Genomic DNA, 20605 nt, shown 5'->3' on the forward strand with positions numbered 1-20605 from the left:
CACATCCCTTCCCTCGCAAAAGTCTCCTCCCATCTTGAACTTCCCTATGTCAACAAATGGCACCACCATCTCCCAGTTACCAAAACCAGAAACCCCCGAGCTGTTGATTTTCCCTTCCCCTCACTCCATATCTGTCTTTCCATGAATCCTGTTGATTCTCTCCCCAACGTGTCTCTTGAATACAGCCTCTTCTCTCTATCCCACTACCAACTTAACCCAAGCCACTCTCACCTATCCCAGAGAGCCTTGTTACTCACAGGGGTCTAGGGTCTGGCAGTATCTGCATCACTTGGATCTTATCAGAAATGCAAAGTCTCAGGCCCTTCCCCAGACCTAGAAGTAGGGAATATAATTTGCATTTTAACGAGAACATCGAGTGATCTAGGTGTGCATTAAAGTTCTAGAATATTCTATGACCCCTTAACTAGTTTTCCTTTCCTAGTGCTGATTCATTCTAGGCCATTCATTCATTGAATGAATCAGCACTAGGAAAGGAAAACTTTGCCCTCTTGGCTTGAGAGTTCCACACCACTCAGATGGTGTACTTTGGTCTATTCCACCCCTCCACACAGCAGAGAGTTGGGGTTCTAATTTTTTATAGATTTGTTTTTTTTTTTCCACAAGACTTCTCATTTCCTCCTGGAATTGGTGAGGGAAAGATATTTTGGGTTACTTCACAAGGAGAAAGAGGCCCCTTATCAGGGTCCTGCATTTGTTAAGCGACTGCAGTTCTAAGCCCCCTTTTCAAGTTTTGTCCCCTGCCCCAGAATGGGCATGAAAACACCAGCCCCTAGCTAGGAGGGCTTATATTCTAGAACTTTCCTCTAGCAACCTCAGAATCTACACAGGATCTTCCAGCTCTTTAACTTCCTTCTTAGTCTCTGACCCAAGAATATTTGCCCTTCCTTCTGAAGTCACACTCAAACACATAGGTTAGTTTTGTTTAGCTTTATCTTTTAAGTGAAATTCATTTCTATGTATTCGTGGTGAAATGGGGAGTGGAGGAGGAGGCGGAAAAGGACCCCCACACACACACTGACCTAACTTACCCTGTAACCAGCTGTCTTTAAAAACTGAGATCAGGGCCAGGCACAGTGGCCCGCAGCCAGTTCTCACAATAATCCTAGTTTGACTTGGAAGACTAAGGCAGGAGGATCACAAGTTCAAAGCCAGACTTGGCAACTTAGGAAGAACCTGTCTGAAAATTAAAAAAAAAAAAAAAAAAAAAAAAAAAAGGGGGCTAGGATGTGGCTCAGTGGCAAAGTGTCCCTGGGTTCAATCCCCAGTAATAAATAAATAAATAAATCCCTGAGATCGGGGTTGGAGTTGTAAGTTAGTGGTAGTTTTTACCAAAGGAAGAAGGGGAAGAAGAACACAAGATCAAATTCCATCACTTTCCTGTTTAAAATGGGCCAGTGGCTTTTCTTCACATTTAGGATAAAAATCTAAAACCTGGAATAAGCACCTGGTCCCTCCAGCTCCACTCTTCAACTGAGAAGTTCCCAGGCCAAGTGCTTCCCGGCCTCAAGGTCTTTGCATTCCCTCTGGCCTATGCCTAAAAGGTTCTGCCCCCACCCACCTCACATGGCTGATTCCTTCTGTCTTTCAGGTTCTGCCTCCAATGTCTTCTCCTCACACAGTCCTCCCCAATCATGCTCAGGTCTCCCCCAGGTCACTCCGCGTTAACCTGATTCACTTCCTGCATAGCTGCTCATCACCAGATAGAATCATCTCATTTATTTGCGAGTTTGTTTATGGTCCCTTCCCCTCTGGAAGTCCATGAGGTCGCAGATCCTGTGGGCATCTTGTCGGTGCTCGTGTGTGAGGAATGAAGTCTTTGAGAGAGTTATTGCCTATTCTGCATTGTCCCACATGGCAGCCACTCAACACATGGGGCTTATGAGTACAGACAGCGTGACGAGGCCAGACCAAGCTGTGTGCTCAGTGGGAGATGCACGCTGGATTTCAAGGACTTAATATGAAAACAATAAAATGTTTCACTAATAAATGTTTATCTAATTTAAGTATTAAAACAATAATAGTTTAAATTATTATGTTAAATCAAGTTTATGTTGAGAAGGAATTTTGCCTTCTGAAAAATACAGCTACAAGGAAATTTTATTTATTTATTTTTTGTGGTACCCTTGGGGTTTGAGCCCAGGGATGCTCTACCCATGAGCTATATCCCCAGCCTTTTTTGTTGATATTGTTGCTACTAAGTTGTCCAGGCTGTCCTCAAACTTGTGATCCTCCTGCCTCAGCCTCCTGAGTACGTGAAATTACAGGTGTGCACCATTGCTCTTGGTTGCTAAGGAATTTTAAATAAAGTATGTGGCTCATTTTATATTTCTATGAGACATCACTGGTCTAAAGAGCCAAGTACCTGGAAGTGAAAGTGATCCCAAGCATTACTTGAACTCACATCTCTTTTCTGTTTGCTCTGCGAAGACTGGGGGCCTCAGGGAAGCAATGCATTCAGTTCTGAGCGACATCTGAGCTCATTCCTGACTGTGTAGAGGGATGGGCAATCTCACTGGGGAAAAACAAACAGCCCAGAGCAGGCTTTGTCCTTAATGCTATTCCTAAGTGCTGACGACACCCCTGCTGGGTCTAGCCTCAGGGGAAACAGTGGGGAACTGATTGACAGCCATTAAGAAAATGGAATTGAACGTCTCAGATCAGACTTCAAGGCAGAGTCTGCATCCAGCTCGCATCCGACCCTGGGAGCTCTAGGACTAGGAGGAAGACTTGCCTCAAGGACCTTTGCCGTTTGTGATCATGTGACAGCCTCTGATCCTATTAAATACTATCCCAGGACTAGAATTGTGAAAGGACATTATTGTGTGTACTGCCTGCCATTTATTGGCCATTTGAGCAAATTAATTAAGCTCCATGTCCCTCAGTTTTCTCTTATGTAAAAGGGTGATAATAATTGTGCCTACCTCATCGAGTTGCTGCAGAGATAAGATGAGCAGCAACTAATGCACTTAGAGCCGTGTGAGATTTCTGGTTATTAGTATTGCTACTTATGTTTCATCTGGGAACATTTGTATAAAAAGAGCCCAAAATCCTGAACTGAAAGATGTCCTCCATATTGCCCCACAAATCCCAAAGGGTCATTTCTAGGCACTGGTGATCAGACCATCCTGAATTACTTTAGAAAAAAGGGGCCAATCTAAGGATCTCTTGTTGCTCTCTACAATGATCATTTATTATTTTGGCTATCAACCATCTATTTCCCTTTTTAATAATACCCCCAATTTCCTTGTGGGAAATAAAGCACACCTCATTTTCTGTGGGCAGTAATTCCTAACACCCCTCCCTCTATAATTCCAGTTTCCCCCTCTGCGTCAGGGTACAGACAGCCCATGGAACACTTTTCTCTGCAAGCCGCCCAGCATCGGCAATATTCTTGGAATCCATTCCTTTGTGTATGAATTGAGGAGAGTCTGTTTCTGTTCCCATCAACCAAAGCCCCACAAATAAAATCTTTCTTCCTCCTTTTCTCCCCTGCTTCCCACACAACTTTCCTCTGAATACAACCAAAGTCTACAGCAGACCCCACGGTCTTGGAATCCCACTTCTGTAACTCTTTCTTGAAGAGAAGTCACAACATGTTCTGTTAACAATCTGAAATTGCAGGTCCCTCTAGCTGCTGCTGAAATGTCCTAACCATAGAGAAAAGTAATGTTGCAGGGAGAGAGACCTGAATTCAGATCCTGCCAGATTCAGCTGAGTGACCTGTGTAATTCCTTAATTTCCCTGGTCATGTTTCCTCCGATGTGTGGACCCACGCACAGACGCACACACACATATATTTTAAGAGATGTGCTTTAAGGAATTGGCATATGTGACTATGGGAGCTGGTAAGTCTGAAATCTTTTGCTTAAAACCAACTAATTATAGGTGGTGACCACATCTACAGTATACTTTCAGAGCAACACCCCAATTAGTGTTTGGTTAAATAACTAGGTATTACAGTCTAATTAAGTCGGAGAATAAAACTAACGGTCTCAGAGGTCATAGCACTCCTTTACGTTATAGAGGATTAAACAAGGTAAATGCATCTAAAGTACTTAGCACAGGGTCTGATATTAAGTAGGAACTCAGTAGATGGTAAGCTCTGTTAGTAGAGGCAGGAAAAGACAATATCATTCATGCAATGCTCTGTATACTAGTTTCTGTTCTAAACACTTTATAAATGTTCACTCATATAATTTAGTCTCTCAACAACCTCAAGAGTTAGTTAGATAATATTTTGATGAGGAACTGGAGGTTCAGAGAGATTACATAAATTGCCCAAGTCACACAGCAAGCACATGGTAAGCCAGGATGCATGGGACTGCTCCTCTGAATTTGACCGCATCTGAGCCGTGTCCACAGCATGTAACACCCAGTAGAATGCCTTCCCAAACACCAACCGCAGTTAAAAGCTTGAGACAAAATGTGCCCTGCCTTGTCACTTTAAGGAAAATTCCATCCGATCCCACAAACATGGCCAGATTTAGCTGTCAGCATATTTTAGAAAAAAATATTTCAGGGTAGAATATCACACCCCCACCACGCTCCACCCGCCACTATCACTGTCTCCCCATGATGATAAAAAGCCAACACCTCTCCGTCGAAGAAAGCTTGGCAAAGGTCCCTCCCCACACTCACGGAGTGGCTTCTTCTGCCCACTTCCCTCCGGAGCCTCGTGCAACCAACCAACTTTCCAAACAAAGAAACGTCAAGTCAGAAATAAAATCACTTGTTGATTGTGGTTTTCCTGGAACCATGACTATGGATTAGCCTAATCAAAAAGTTGGGATCATATTTGCATTTAGATAAAGGCTTGTTAGAAGAGAGGTGACTAAAAGGAAGCTCTGAGACTCTGGGTGCTTCTCCCAAGGCCAGTCAGCACCAACGGGCAGCAGGCAACAACTGGAAGTCACCCAACTCTGGTCAAGTCCAGGACTCCAGGGATGCCCCCCTGTGTCCAGAAGCTCTCTTAGGGAGCCCTGGATTCTGTTTCCATTAAGACCAATAAGGAAATTCAAGCAGCTCCCATACCAATTTGCAATCAGCTGGAATTATCTCTCATAGGAAGGTTTTTTGTTTGTTTGGTTGGTTTTTTGTTTTTGTTTTCTGTTTTCAAGAATGTGCTGGAAATCAGAGACTGCAAGGATGGGTAGCTCAGCAACAGAGCACTTGCCTAGCGTGCACGAGGCCCTGGGATCCATCCCAGTACCACACACACACTCACAAAAAGTGCTGGGAGTTTAATATTTGGTAAAACAGCATGTCGTGATAAAATGTTTCAATTCAAGGGCTAAGGGCTCATCTGTGACTGCTTCTATTTGGGCCAAAGACAATGTCAAGGCAGCAGGTGTGGGTTAGTGAACATACCAGAAAATGTCCCCAGGGGCTTCTTCCCTGGGAATAAGGAACACCTCCTATGAGCCTATGAGCCTATGCTTGGGTGCAACTGTGAAATACAAAAATCTTATCTTGGTAGATTTTCCCCACTTTTTTCTCTTCTTGTTTCTCCCTGTTATCATTTTTTATTTTTATTTTTTTAAAAGATAGAGTGAGAGAGAATTTTTTAATATTTATTTCCTTATTTATTTTTAGTTCTCAGTGGACACAACATCTTTGTTTGTATGTGGTGCTGAGGATTGAACCCAGGCCGCACGCATGCCAGGCGAGCGCGCTACCGCTTGAGCCACATCCCCGGCCCATCATTTTTTAAATATACATTTTTAGTTGTAGGTGAACACACTGCCTTTATTTTGTTTTTATGGGGTGCTGAAGGTTGAACCCAGTGCCTCATGCGTGCTAGGCGAGCGCTCTGTCACTGAGCCACAACCCCAGCCCTCCCTGTTATCATTTTTTTTTTTTCCTTTCATCCCTGGAAACTGGACTCAGGGAATCTCAGGCCGGGACACTGGGACCCTGTAGCCATGCAAATGGCTTCTCCGACTGGAAATCTCAAAAGCTATTCCGAGCTTCATATTCCAGGCTGCAGGATCCTAGACGCAGAGGATTAACTTGCTGGTATTTGAATGACACCTACTGGTTCCGCCCTGGGGTTTGGCTGTCTCCCTTGTCTTTATCTGTCAATGTTAGCATCAAATTAGGGAGAGACACAAAATAGGACAGGCCAAGGGCAGCTTTTCTGGGAGTTACGCCAGGCTGGCAAAACAAGGCAGGCAACCCAACGAGCTGGCAGGAGGTCAGGACTAGGTCAGATGATAGGGAAAGAGGGTGTTCACAGGGACAGAGGTGGTACTTGGAGTCCAAAGATGGAGCTAAGGTCAGAGGTCAGGGAGGTAAATTGGAGCCATTGTTCATAATTCAAACTGGGCAGGAGAGGGGTGGTCTGGGAGCAGGGTGCAAAAGGAGAGAAAGTGGTTCCCTTCCCTGGCAAATCTCTCAGAGCCTCAGGTCCCTGCAAAAGCTTCTCCTGCCTCCCAGTTGTTACCAGGAATCCAGAGGGATTTCCAAGCATTCCTCTCAATAAGCCCCTAAAATAAGTGCAGTGACAAGAGTCCCCTAGTTGACACCTCCAGGCTCCTTTCTGCAGAATTGCCTGTTGAGACCTCACTACCAGACAACAGCAAGCACATGCTCTGTACCACCCGCCTCCCGAGGGCCTGGGCAAAGTGCCACATGCCCAGATAGTGCTCTCTCCACAGTACCAGCCATCCCTGCTGGGCCTCCCCAGTGCAGCCTGCACCTGTTGTCTGCATCTCCGCCCGAGGCTCTCTCTGCTTGATTCCCCAGTGGCTTTCCATTACATCCAGAACAAACACGTGGGCCTCTTAATATGGGCTTCGAGGCCCTGTAGGAGCCATCTGAATGGGCCCCCTGCCCTTCCCCTTCCTCCGCTCACCCCGCTCCAGCCACACTGGTCATCCAGTTGTCCCCCCAACACTGCAAGCTCTTTTCTGCCTTCAATCACCTGAACCTTCTTTCCTCCTAGAGAATTTTGCATCCAGACCTCTGGGTGGCTCACTCCTTGACATTGCTATGCATATGTCCACTCAAAAACCACCTGACTACCACACTTTTAAATAGCCCCCCACCACACCCCCAGTTATTCTTCAATATTTATGATTATCTAAAGCTCTCTTGGGTCTGTATATGTTTGTTCACTTTATGCTTCCTATTCTGATCCCGGTGACTAGAACGTGGCTCAACATATAATAGGCGCTTGATAAATATTTGGGGACTAAAGAATGATCCAGACAAGATATTGAAGACAAGGAATTGAAGAGAGTGGCAGTGGTAATGGAGAGGGAGAGGCTGACTGAGAAAATATCTAGGAAGGGCCAGGTGCGGTGGTGCATGCTTGGACTTGGGAGGCTGAGGCAGGAGGATCCCAAGTTCAAAGCCACCTCAGCTACTTAGCGAGGTCTTGTCTCAAAATAAAAAATAAAAAGAACTGGGGATGTGACTCACTAGTTAAGTGCCCTTAGGTTCAATCCCTGTTACCAAAAAAAAAAAAAAAAAAAAAAAATGTAGGAAAGGGAAATCAGTGGTATTAGATAATCAATTATTTTATTTTAATTTTTAGTGGTGCTGGGGATGGAGCCAGGGCATCACATATGCCAGGCAAGTGCTTTACCACTGAGCCCCATTCCCAGTCTAGACAATCAACTAGATGGAGGTGATGTAAATGGAGGAGTCTAGGTTGACAGCATACTTGGGAGTCTGAGGATGAGGACACCATTCACTTCACCCCAACAGTGAGCCCAGGGGAGGGACGGCCTGGGGAGGGGGTGAGCTCATGGGGAGAGGCCCGTGGGGGTTTCCAGAAAGGGGTTATAAACATGGATATAGAACATCGGAGAGGAAACAAAGAGGTGGGCATGGAAAGGGCCAGCGAGGTGTAACTGAGACTGTGGAAGAGGACGACATCGCTGGAGGAGTGTATCAGGGGACACGCTGCAAACTCAGGTGATCCTCATCCTTTGGACCAGTGAAGTCGCTCAGCTCAAACCCACAGAGTGCTGGTGCCTGTAGAGAGCACTAAAGACATTCATGTAAAATATCATTTAAACACGATGGGAATCAAGGAAAGCGGGTCTTTGGTGGGCCTCTGATTTGAAACTGCTCACGTAGAGCCGGAAAAGGGGTTTCCCTGGGCCCTAGACCCTGAAAACACCAACGTCTTTAAGCGGCTGGAGCAGATTGAAAAGTCCACAAGTGGGACTCACTCGGAAGGAGCCAGGGAGAGGCGGGAGGAAGTTCACTGGGAAGAACAGAAGATACAGAGGATCTAACAAGTTCACTCACAGACATGCAAGATAGAAATGTTCCTATTTGCATAAACATGTAGAACAATGTTTAGAGTAGTTTATTCACAATAACTAAACTTCAGAAATCTCTCAGGAGTCCAATAACAGTAGAATAGATAGATTGTAATATATCCAAACAATGGAATATTACACCGGGATGAAAAGAGCAGGAGACTGCCACATGCAACACATGGATGAATCCCACAGCTGTAAATGTCAAAAGGTACTCGCCAGGGCTGGGGCTGGGGCTCAGGCTCAGCAGTAGCGCACTTGCCTGGCATGTGTGAGGCACTGGGTTTGATTCTCAGCACCAACTATAAATAAATAAATGTCTATCCACAACTTAAAAATTTTTTAAAAAAAGGAACTTTCCAGGCACAGAAGAGAACAAACATACTAGATTGTTCTGATATATGAAGTTCAAGAAGAGGCAAAACTATTGTGATACAGGTTGCCTTTATGGAAAAAGAACTAACTCAAAGGGGACACAAGCAACTCAGCCAGGAAACTGGAGATATTCGTTCTGTATCTGGGTTTTGGGTGGAGATTACATGGCATATGCACAGGTAAAACTTCTTCAAGCTGGGCTGGAGGCGTGGAGCTTAGAGGCAGAGCACGTGCTTAGCGTGTGCAAGGGCCTGGGTTCAATCGCCCAGTACTGGGGGAAAAAATGGGGAAAAAGAAGTGAAAAAAATAAATAAATAAATTGAGGAAATAAGTGAAATTCTATCTGAGAACCAGCTTGGCTTCCACTTTAGGCCTAATAACAGAGCAGCTGGGGCCATGCTGGCAAAGAAGAAGTAGAAACCAAAAAGGTTTACTTGGGGCTTATTTATTTTGACTTACTTATTAATTACAAAGGGAAAGTAATAACTTTATAGTAGAGAAAAGCCACGTAGCCAAGGCTAATATCACCAGTCCTGGAACAGACCGACATTGTGTGCCACTGATACGATGCACTGAGAAGGACACAATGTCACTTGGGTGGTATTTCTGCCAAAAATGCAGAGCCTGAATCTAATCAGGAGGAAATGCCAGATAAACCCAGTTTTTAGGCACATTACACCACATAGCCAACTTTCAGTCAAGGTGAAAAATAAAAATAAAAACACAAAGAAAGACTGGGGACTGTTTTAGACTGAATGAAATTAAGGTGAAATAATAAAATTAATATCAATATTAGTGATATGTAATCTTGAAGTGGATGTTGGATCAGGAAAGCTGTGTCTAAAGGGCAGTACTGTTGATAATTCAAAAAATTTTGAATATGTTAGATAATTAATTATTATTAATAAATTTTTATTGATATAATATAAATATAAATTTTAATATATATTTTTAAGTGTAGGTGGACACAATAGCTTTATTTTATTTACTTATTTTTATGTGTGCTGAGGATCGAACCCAGGGCCTCATGCATCCTAGGTGAACTCTCTACCACAGAGCCACAACCCCAACCCTTAAATATAATTTTGTTTGTTTGTTTGTTTTTGATAACCACTATGGCTCCATGGTTGTTCTCAGGAAATTTACCCTGAAGTATTCAGGGTTAGGGGGGCATGCGGTCCTCAATTTACTTTATTTATTTATTATTTTTTGAGTACCGGGGATTGAACCCAAGGGTGCATAACCACTGAGCCACATCCCCAGTTCTTTTTATTTTTTATTTGAGACAGGGTCATGCTTAATTGCTTAGGGCCTCACTGAGTTGCTAAGTTTGGCTTTGAATTTTCAGTCCTCTTGCCTCAGCCCCCTGAGTCGCTGGGATTACAGGCATGCGCCACTGCACCCAATTCAGCTTACTTTTTAATGGTGTAGAAAGTACCAGGAGAGCAAGCGAGTGAAAGAAACCAAATGGGACAAAATGCAAACAATTACTGAATCTGAATGAAGATGATGTAGAAATTGTAGAAATATATATATATTTAATCCAGGGGCACTCTACCACAACTACACCCCCAGGCCTTTTTTATTTTTTGAGACAAGGACTCTCAGTTGACAAGGTTGGCCTCAAACTCTCGATCCTCCTGCTTCAGCCTCCCCAGTCACTGGGGTTATGGGTGTGCATCACCACACCAGGCTCTTTGCATTATTCTTGGAACTTTTCTATAAGCTTGAAATTGTATCCAAACAAATAGTTATTCTTTAAAAAAAAAAAAACCCAAAGCAAAGCACAACAATATAATAAACAAAGACAATATTCTGCATATAATTTTTTTTAAATGTTTAAACAAGGAAGAGGTGAGATGACTTTTCCTTGTGCCTCTACTGTGGAAGCAGAGGACCAAGAGCAGCTTGGGAAAAGACTAAGGAAAGAGAACACCCTCTCTGCCCAGGGCAACGTGTTTTTCCTGGTGAGGATGACAAGGTGAGGGAGGCACCCCTGACCCAACGGGTCTGGACAAACAGATAGACCACACTAGAGCACCAAAGAACCAAAGCACCCTGGCTGCAGGGATTTCCTGGTTAACCTAGTAGTACAGAACTGTCTTCACTAGTAATGGTTCCAACACACACCCACACAACCCCTCCCAAAACAAAGGGACCCGCCAAGGACCTGCTAGAGACTCAGCTGATTTCACCCTGGAGTGACAATACAGTCTATGACAGGGGTTAAAGTCACAAATCTTGCAGTTTTTTTGTTCTGGGGTCAAATTCTGACTCTACCACTTGGGAGATGGATGGATGACCTTGGGTGAGCGCACTTGATCTCCGTGGGTCTCCATTTACTCAACTTTAAAATGAGGCTCTCCATCAACCTACCTTATAGACCCAGTGTGAGAAATAAATGAGACACTAGGTGCCAGGTACTCAGCATGGTCCTCAGGAAGCCTAACACCTGGAAACGAAAATGTCAAAAGTAATAGAAGAACCCTGAGGTCAAAGGTGTTCAGAAGGCTGTAAAGGGCTGAGAAGCGCCTGAGATTGTCTTACAGCTGGTTACGTGAAAGGTCCAGATCTGCGGATGGGGGTCCAGTGAGTGTTAGGGCTAAGGGGTCCACAGTGACTTTCCAAGGGAACCTACCAAAGCTATTGCCTAAGATCCTCCAGCCTGGGTTCTGGAAGCATTGACTTGAAAACGGGTCTGGCCGCAGCAGGAAGCAGTACCCCCCCCCAAACCCCCCACACCCCGGGCACAGATCCAACAGCTCTCAGCCATGGGCCCTGGAAGCCTCGCCATAGAGGCGGCTGGGGCCAGCAGCCATACATCTTCCTCTGGTATCAGCAGGAAACACCTGGTGACAAGCTGGAGTCTTAGAGCAGAAGTATGGGGATGGGGGTGGGGGTGGGGGGAACAGGCCAAGAGAATCTGACCCAAGGACACCTACTAACAGCACTGCCAGGGACCATGGGGGGGGGCGGGGGGGGATCAGCCAGAGGCTCGACCTCCCTAGAGAAGTGGAAGCAGAGCAAGAAGAGAGTACTGGTGCTTGGAAAGAGTCTCCTTTTTTTTTTTCTTTTTTTTTTCTTTTTCTTTTTTGGAACTGGGAACTAAACCCAGGGGCACTTTACCACTGAGCTACATCCCCCAAACCTTTTTTTTCTGGGGGAGTCTCAGGAACTGAACTCAGGGACACTTGACCACTGAGCCCCAGCCTCAGCCCTATTTTGTATTTTATTTAGAGACAGGGTCTCACTGAGTTGCTTAGCGCCTCGCTGTTGCTGAGGCTGGCATTGAACTCGCCATCCTCCTTCCTCAGCCTCCCCAGCTGCTGGGATTACAGGTGAGCGCCACCGTGCCCAGCTCCCAAAACTTTTTTTTTAATACTTTCATTTTATTTATTTATTTTTATGTGGTGCTGTGGATTGAACCCAGTGTCTCACATGCGCTAGGCAAGCTCTCCACCACTGAGCTATAACCCCAGTCTCTGCAAACTCTTAATTTTTTCATTTTGAGACAGGATCTGGATAAGTTGCTCAGGGGCTCACTAAATTGTTGAGGCTGGTCTTGAACTTGCAATCCTCCTGCCTCAGCCTCCTGAGTTGCTGGTATTCAGGCGTGCACCATTGAACCCAGTGAGTCTTGTATTTTTGCCCTTGGCTAAAGGACTCTCATTTAGAGAGCAGAAAAGAATGCTGATTTGCCTATTATGTTAGCCAGACAGTAGATATTCCTAGAGGATTTATTTATTTTTTGGTTTCTTATATTAGTGAAAAGGGATTTGTTTGTCCAATAATAGCCTCCATTTAGGTCTTTTGCAAATAGAATGTCCTTTTTTAAAATTTTGTTTTGTTTGTTACTGGGGATTGAACTCAGGGGCACCCTACCAATGAGCTTCATCCCCAGCTTCTTTTACTTTTTTATTTTGAGGTAGTCGCTGAGGGTCTCACTACGTTGCCCAGCTGGCCTCAAACTTGTCCTACCTCAGCCTCTAGAGTCTCTGGGATGACAGGCATGTACCACCACTCCCAGCTGGAAATATCCTTGTGCACTGAGGAACATTCCAGGCCCAGAGGGGATTTCTTAGGATGATTTACTCACTGAAACCCAAATGCCCCATCCCTACCATCCTCTCAAATATGGAAAATCCGTCGGCCCAGGCAGCATTTCCACTGTCCTGCATGGTATCTGCTGATTTTTGGTTTTACTTGTTGGTCCTGAGACAGAGTGATACAAGGAAGAATATCAGTCGGGAATGAGGCATGTGTCTCAGGCCTCATAGGTCCCAGGAAGCAGGCCCTGGGATCTTGGGCTATTCATTTTTCTGGGTTTTCATTTCCTTATCTATAAAATTAAAGGGACCCGCATTTTTGACTGAGAAGGCCCAATCTGGCTCTGAAATTCTAGATGCATCTCCATCTCAAGCCTCCCTGGAGACCTAAGATCTTATTTAACCACCTCACACAGATCTTTGGGTTTCTGCCATTCACATCAACTTTTAAAATTCTCCCGTAAACTTTGTACAAGTCCTTGTGGAGTCATTAAAGATTTGAAGAACTAACAGGATCAATTAGGAAAGCTCAAGAAACAGAGGAGGAAAGGATGTCTTATAACCTAAGAAATCTGTCCAAACACACTGGAATTTTCCTTCAAAGCACATCCCAAGGAAGAAGAGCCCGAGGGTCAGAGTTTCCTTCACTCTTACCCCATTTGCCCACTACTGTTCCTCATGGTCATTAGGAAAACTTCTGAGCATGTGAGATGGTCTCATTGCCTGACTCCAGGCTGTGTCTGCATTCTGGTGGAAGAAGCTTTTTAGGCTGTTCCTTTCTCAGCTCTGCCCGGCCAACCGGCATCACCCTCCCGTCTGTCACGAGTGTAAGGGTGACTGGTACCTCTGTATTTTTGTCGATTGTGTTTCTGGGTTTCCATTCGCAGGTGGCCGGTTTTATTGGCAGTCAGTCGTTCTGCTCTCTGAGGCAGAACCTCAAGTGAGCTCACAGATGTCCTGTTTCCGACGAGACTGAAAACAGGAGGTTCAGAGCCAGCCTCAGCAACTTAGCCAGACCTTGTCTCAAAATAAAAAAAAGAAAAGGATTGGAGATAGAGCTCAGAGATAGAGCGCTCGCCTAGCATGCATGAGGCTCTGGGTTTAGTCCCCAGTACCTAGGTGGGAAGGAAGGAAAGAAGGAAAGAGAGAGGCCTGTAATCCTGAGGACTTCCTGAAGGAGAGATGCCACATCAGCTCAGGACTGCAGATACCTGGACGTGTGTCTGAGTACGAATCTGCCGTCTTTCTCAAGTCAGAGATGCCTTATCTGTCACTGTCTGCTCTTCTTAATCCCAACCAACACACCTGCTGAATACTGGGATTTAAGAGGTGAATATAGGAAGAATAAGAAAGAGAACAAAAAGGGAGTGGTTGAGGAAATGGATCTCTCTTGTTCCACCTGTGCCTGTGAGTGTCACTCTTCTAGAAATGATTGTCCTCATCAGCAGGCTCCTTTGGGAATTGCCATCTTCTTACAGGCCCCATCTTCCTGTCTACAACTAACTGGGATTAACCAGTTTCAGTTTGGTCCAGGGGTGGGCACTTGGCCCCACAGGCCCATCAGAGTCCCTCCTTGAGATCTTAACCTTGGGGTCAGGGAAGACAGTTCTCAGATCTTCTGGGATGTGTGAGGCCAAGAGCCACTGGTGGCCGTGTCTCTTGTCACGTGGAGACTGCTCTGAGGGAACAAAGCCATTGGGAAAAAAGGGAGAAGCAACCGGTTGGCTGAGACCTGCCACGCGGTCTCTGTTCAGTCACTGGGTTCTGTCCATCCGACGTTCTCTGCCTTTGCCAGACCTTCCCGTGGCAGCTGACGCAGTCCAACTCTCTCCATCCAGTTCAAGTCAGGCTTCCTGTCACTTGGGATCCAAAGAATCCTGAGGAAGACAACGAGGGAGCCAGGAGGAGAAGGCAGAAAGGGCGCTGTCGTGGAGTCAAAGGTGTGGGGGACAGTAAGGGGCGACAGTCAGGTAAGGACCAAAAAGTGCCTGAGTGGGAGGGGTGGGGCACGGGTGACAGTGAAGGAGGTCAGCCTCGAGGAGAGTAATTCAGTAATTTCACTCCTTAACCTCACCAACGTCGATGAGGTTAAGGAGTGAAAGGAAGAGGCCAGAAGGTGGTAATGGGCGCAAAGACCATTACCTGCCCGGTAGCTGGAAAGGAAAGCTGGCGGTTTGGAGGTGGGTGCGGGTGGCTGGAGCTAAGGAGTGTTTCACAATAAAAGCAAAAATCTTCTGCATATTCACAGGATGAGCAGAAGCAGCTGAAGGTGGAGGGGGGTGAAAATTGAGGAGGCAAGCCTGAGTTGTCACGGGAGGGGTGGACTTCAGGGACGAGGGCAAGCGTTGAACAGGAGGAGAGATCCCTGTTCGTCTTTCTTCTTCTTTTTCTTCTTTTTTTTTTCCCCAAGGTGTTGCCTATTGTTAATTTTAATAACAGGGTGCAGGCTTTAATGTTGATTTTCCAGGTAATGAATTCTCAGCAGACAATTTCGGATCGACATTATATGGCCTTCTACGGGTAAGTCCATACGTGAACGTGAAGAATAACTTGACCTGGTGTAGCCCATTCAGTGCCCTATGTGGGGCATAAGGAAGAGTTAGAAAGTTGGAGTTAGACCTCCCTCAGCAACTTTCTCTGTGTGTGTGTGTGCTTATTGTTTAAAATGATTTGTTCTTTCTAGATATACATGACAGTAGAGTGTATTTGGACATATCATACATACACAGAATAAGTGTAACTTGTTCCAGGTGGGATCCCATTATTGCGGTTGTGTGTGATGTGGAGTTACGTTGGTTGTGTAGTCATATATAAGGATAGGAGAGATGTGTCCATTTCATTCTGCTGTCTTTTCTATTCCCATTCCTCCCTCCCTTCCCTTCATTCCCCTTTGTCTAGTCCAGTGAACTTCTAATCTTCCTGTCCTTCGTTGTGGGTCAGCATCCACCCATCAGAGAGAACATTCTGCCTTTGGTTTTGTGGGATGGGCTTATTTCACTTAGCATGATAGTCACCAGACCCATCCATTTACCGGCAAATGCCATGATTTCATGTTCCTTTAAGGCTGAGTAATATTCCACTGTGTAAATGTACCACATTTTCTTTATCCCCCTGTTCTTTCTGAAGGAAAGGAGGTAGGGATGGGAACAGAGTCTCATACTTTTGATGGCCTCAATTTTCTCATGAAGAAAGCCAGACTGCCCGGGTAAAATGGAAGAGGGCAAGAGGGAGGGAGCAGGAACTTGTGACAAATAGTGGCCCTTTCTTCTTCGATCAGTGAGAGGGTAGGAGTGGACAGCCTTCAGGAAGGTGCTGAGGACTGCTCTGGGGTGGGGGCCATGAAGGGATGGACCATTCTTTTTTTTTTTTTTTTTTTTTTTAAAGAGAGAGAGAGAGAGAGAATTTTTCAATATTTATTTTTTAGTTCTCGGCAGACACAACATCTTTGTTTGTATGTGGTGCTGAGGATCGAACCCGGGCAGCACGCATGCCAGGCGAGTGCACTACCGCTTGTGCCACATCCCCAGCCCCAGGGATGGACCATTCTTGTTCTGTGATTTTTCCCTGACGGTAGTCTTCTGTCCAAGTCATGGGATAAAAGAAGCAACAGCAACTCCATCCTAGGATTAGGTTTTCCAAGGGGATGCAGAGTAAGGACTGGGGAACAGAGGGGCTGGAGAGAGTCCTGATGCTTTAACAGAGGGGCTTCTGCCTGGACCAGACATCAAAATACCAGCTTCCGAACACACCTGTCTGTGGGCTTTCTTGAATAGCTTACCTAACTGGAAACACCCAAGATCCATCCTCACACATATCCTTCCACGAGTTGCTTGGTGACCCACAGGGACGAGGGGCCCAGTGCTGACCGCTGTGGGTGCCACACACACATCCAAAGCCAGAAAACAGAAAGGTGCAAACAGGTTAAATATCCACTCGAAAGCAAGGGAGTCAGAGCGTGCAGGTGCCCTGAGGAGCATAAGATGTGAAGATCTGGAAAGTGGTTATGAAGGCGGTCGGAGGAATCAAACATCAAAGATCGTGGCTGTGGGTTTAGATTCTGACTGAATAAGTGACATGGACTTCTGATTTGGGAAGGGATGATTTTCTCATCACCTTCCTCAATTCTGCATACCCAATGTCCATTTTCAGGCTGGACCTGAGCAAAGACTGACTCTTGGAAGGAACAGGGTGTAAAATTTGCCTCCTGCTGGGGCTACATGCAGACAAAGGCCAACAGAGCCCAACAGTGGTCAGGGGCAGAAGCTGGGGGGTAACACAAAGAGGGAAAGAGTGGAAAGAGTCCCTTCCACCAACAGGGACTGCTAGCAACACATTTCTTAAATTCTGAGCATTTGCCCCAGCTCTGTGGGATCAGGGCAAACCAATAGGACCCAGAAAGCAAATCCTGGATGACCAGCCTTAAGGACCACCCCCCCCCCAGCCTCTTTAGAGAGCCAGGACCTGTTATGGAACCCCTGTGAGGTTTGCTAATTCATAGCTTATAAATATGTATCACACTCTACATCTCGGTCTCATTTCAGAGTGTGGGCTCACTTACCCTTAGCAAATCTTTTTGTCACTTTCAAAAAGTCTCCAGCTTCAAGAAACCTTCTGCTGTTATAAATAGACACCCGGGCTCTGGGAAACACGCCTGTCAGCGTCAAGATGCTAATGGGGGAAAGAAGGCAGACCCTACCTCCTGCCTTACAGAATGTTGTTTAACAAGATCAATTTATGAGGGCTGGGGGTATAGCTCAGTGGTCGAGTGCTTACCTAGCATGTGCCCTGGGTTTGATCTCTAGCACCACAAAACAAAGAAACAAGATGAAATTCTGTCAGGGTGTACAGTGTATACATTTTTCTCATGTTCATCTTTGATGTGACTGTGTGAGTTAGGAATTGTTTGATTTGCCAATGACAGAAACTCAACTCGAACTGGATGAAGTTTTATAAGTGGAACGAAAGCATTTTTTTAAAAAATATTTTTGTTAGTTATTGATGGATCTCTATTCATTTATTTGTTTGTATGTGGTGCTGAGAATCGAACCCAGGGCCACACACATGCTAGGCAAGTGCTCTACCCCTGAGCCACAGCCCCAGCCCCGAAAGCATTTTTATTAGCTCATGTATTCAACAGACATTTATTGAGAAACTATTATGTAGCAGGCAACTGGAAAGTTCAAAGGTCGTATCCGCTTCAGGCAAAGCCTGATCCAGCAGCTTAAACAGTTTTTCCAAGAACTTGATTCATCTCTCTGTCTCCCTGCTCTGCCTCCCACATGCTCATCCTTGAGCTCCAAGTAGGAGTCATTCCGTTCTCACCCCCCCCACCCCACCCCCCCAGCAACTAATCCTCCTCACATCACTCTGGCATATAGAAGAATCTCTCTTCCCAAGGAGTTCCATTAGAATCCTTAGGACTCACTCTGCGTGGCTGGCAATGGGATATGGTGATTGACCTGCACCAGTGAAGTCCCATCCTGTCTGCTGGGAGTCGGGCCCAACTCACCCCAAACACCCACAGAAGCAAATTCCTTAAAAGAGCATAGGAGTGCTGGAGGAAGAAGAAGAGCAAATGAATGTCAGAGAAGAGAGCAGCAAAAAGTCATCAGTACATTCTGTCGTTGTGCTAGCTAAGATGGCAAGCCCCCCCCCCATCCCACCCCCAGAATGGCTGAAAGCACAAACTGAAGCCTGGTTAGAATTCTGACTCCACCAGGAGTCCACAAACTGGGCAACCTCAGGCAAATTACCTAACCTATCTGTGCCTCGGTTTCCTCATCTGTAACATGAGGATAATGGTAGTAACTGCCTCATAGGATGGTGATGAGCATTAAATGAGTTCGTAGGTTTTAAGCAGTTAGAACAGCGGCCTGCACTGAGCAAGCATTCCTGAGTGCTGGTTTTAAAAATGTGAAACCAGTGGGTACCTGGGCACACAGTGGGGGGCCCAACAGGTGTTGCAGAGTGGTGGTGTGACAAAGCTGGGGGGCAGGCACCACTCCTGTGGAAACTCACAGCTCAGCCCCTCCTCTCTCAGATCTGGTCCTCTGGTCCTGATCTGGGGGGGCATGGTTTGGGAGCTCTTTTCCCAGGAAGACCGGCAGCTGGGCAGAGAGGAATGTCCAGCCCCCCCACCCCCATGTCTACCCGTGATGAAGATGGCACAGCCCCGGAAGGCATCATCGGAGCAGCAGTTCTTCCTACAAACTGACAGGAAATCCATCGCGGTGGGTCCTGGGGGCCCATGGAGGTGCTCCTGGAATAAACGAGCTACATGTGCCATGATCATCTGTATGACGATTTAGGGCTGGTTTTTCCCCAGCCTGTGACTTTTCACGCTTCTGAAGCTGTATAAAAATGAACTGTAATCAAGCTGATCTATACATAGGCAGTCCCTGTCGCCCAGCATGCGGAGTGAGGGTGGGTGTGTGGACGCATTTGCATAAAGCTGAGGGTTGGAGAAGGCTATGTGTGTGTGGGGGGGGGGGGGGCGGAGGTTGATCCTTTTCTGTTTGTTGTTTGTTTTTGTTTTGAGGGGCTGGGTTCCCCCTTCCTGGAAGCAGAGGCAGAGAAGAAGGGAGGGGGAAAGAAATAGGGAGGGATCGCCTCTTTTGAAAAGAGAAGCATTGACCATAAGATTAAGTTCATCAATTCTCTGCCCACAGGGAAAGAATGGGCTAGTTAAAAAAAAAAAAAAAACAAAAACATAACTGGAACTGGCCAACAGGTGAGTGTGAGGTACAGAGGAAGGAGTGTGTGATTTTTCTCCTGTCTGCCTCCCCCCCCTCGCCCCCTGCCCTTGTCCTGTATCTACCTAAGGGAGAGATGTATCCCCGGCCTTCTATGCACAGGGATATTTAGATATGCAAATGAGCATAGCTTGTTAATGAGCTGAGGGTGATTACTCTGCAGGGAGCTGCCAACCCCAGCTGAACAATAGGTGAAGGGACACCAGGTGTCTGGAAATGGGGAGAGGGGAGTCCCCCACCCCAGACTTCCACTCCTGCTTCAGCACCGTGGACCTGTCTGCAAAATAAAAATAGAAGGCCAGGGTCTGTCTTCTGTTTCTTCTACCATCAGATCCGGATGCTGATGAGTTAAGATGAGAAGTGGAGGGGCTGAGGTGGTGGCTCCTTGGTAAAGTGCTTGCCTAGCATATGTGAGGCACTGGGTTCAATTCTCAGCATCGCATATAAATGAATAAAATGAAAGTCCATTGAGAACTAAAAAATATTAAAAAAAAAAAAAAAAAAAGATGAGAAGTGGAAAGTCAGGTGAGATCTGAACTTTGCCAGGGCTAGAAAAGCAGCTGGGGCAGCCAGGGAAATGCACAGCTTTCTCAGATGGGAGGACCACCCTGGCAAGTGCCATGGGATTGGGTTGGGAGAAGGGAGACCCTGTAGAGTGGGCAGGTCACCTTGTGACCTGCTCTTTGGGCAGCATTTGGTCACAAGTCAGTGACTGGAAATCTTCATGTTTTTCAGAAGTCAGGGTGAAGTTTTGTAGGGGGGCAGGGAACCGGAAATGAAAGAGTCTGCTTTGAATTTCTGGGGAGAAAAGCTGAGCATCACTGGGAAAGTTGGAGTTGTGTGCACCTGAGTTTGTTGGGCCAGATGCATCCAATGTGTCATATTGAGGAGCCCTGGCTGACGAGGTGCCAAGTGCACAGCCAACCTTCCCCTACCCATAAGATACAGGACTCTGACCATAACATATTACTTTCTCAACCACATGAGGGTTGCCTAGCATAGGAGGTAATTACAGAATCTTATGTAAAACTTCTGTTGCTCAGGCAGATGCCCAGCCTGCACATCCTGAGTGCAGAGGAGTGGTACAAACCCAGCCAGCTCAAACAGGATTTGCAGTGTACTTTTTGAGCTGTTGTTC

Source organism: Callospermophilus lateralis, chromosome 11 (genome assembly GCF_048772815.1).
Source record: "Callospermophilus lateralis isolate mCalLat2 chromosome 11, mCalLat2.hap1, whole genome shotgun sequence".
NCBI lineage: Eukaryota > Metazoa > Chordata > Mammalia > Rodentia > Sciuridae > Callospermophilus > Callospermophilus lateralis.